Raw genomic sequence first — 620 nt, forward strand, 5'->3', positions numbered from 1 at the left:
ACACATATATATATATATATATTATATATATATATATATATATCTTCCATTGCACAACACACACATACACACATTTACAAATTTTCACCTACATTATTATGACAATCTAATATAAATATATATGTATTTTGTGTTTACTTGAAAAAGACCAAAGGCCGAAACGTCGTTTGTTTTGTGTTGTTCATTCATGAGTCAGATTTACGCCCTTTATCTTTATCTCAAAAACTCTTTGTAACCATGAACTTTTATAGTCTGGATAATACATTTTAGTGAGAATTACTCATAAACGTGGATGACAAAAAAACAATAACAAAGACCCGAGTGACGTCAACTTCATTCTCTCTATAGGTAATAAAATCGTCCTAACTTTTGGGTAACCTCTGTGGTGTAATGACAATTAATCAGGATGTCTGGGTTCGATCCCCAGTTGAGGAAAAGTGATTTTTTGGGATGGTTTTTATCTTTTTTTTTCTTGCTTTGTCTAACACTATTTCTTGCACACTTTTTTTCCCCCAGATATTTATTACTTTATTCAAATATTTACGCATTTCTTAAATTGATGGGAAAAGGCACAGAAATGAACCCATGAAAAACGGAAACGTGAAATAAAACCAGAAAAC

The sequence above is a fragment of the Berghia stephanieae genome, chromosome 7 (assembly GCF_034508935.2).
Source record: "Berghia stephanieae isolate SIO BIC M18660-M18661 chromosome 7, UCSD_Bste_1.3, whole genome shotgun sequence".
Taxonomy (NCBI): Eukaryota; Metazoa; Mollusca; class Gastropoda; order Nudibranchia; family Aeolidiidae; genus Berghia; species Berghia stephanieae.